Raw genomic sequence first — 329 nt, forward strand, 5'->3', positions numbered from 1 at the left:
AACCGGGCTGAGGAAGAGGATGGAGCCGCCAGGGCCGAGTCCTGACCCCTCCCCTCCTGCTGCCCCCCTCCTCCTTCCCGGTGCTACGGGGGAATGATCGGCCCCGGGATGCACAGCACGCCCGGTACCGGCACCGGGACCAGCCCTGGGGCACCAGCATGTGCAGCACCACCGGTACCGGTACCGGCATCACCCCCGGGGCACCGCTGTGCCCCAAGGACCGGGACCGGGTCACGAGGATGTGCAGCAGCACCGGGACCGGAATCGCCACAAGCGCCGGGGCACCGGGATGTGCAGCCCCTCCGGGCTACCGGGACACGCACCACCCC

This window comes from Geospiza fortis, unplaced genomic scaffold, assembly GCF_000277835.1.
Source record: "Geospiza fortis unplaced genomic scaffold, GeoFor_1.0 scaffold599, whole genome shotgun sequence".
In the NCBI taxonomy this organism is placed as follows: domain Eukaryota; kingdom Metazoa; phylum Chordata; class Aves; order Passeriformes; family Thraupidae; genus Geospiza; species Geospiza fortis.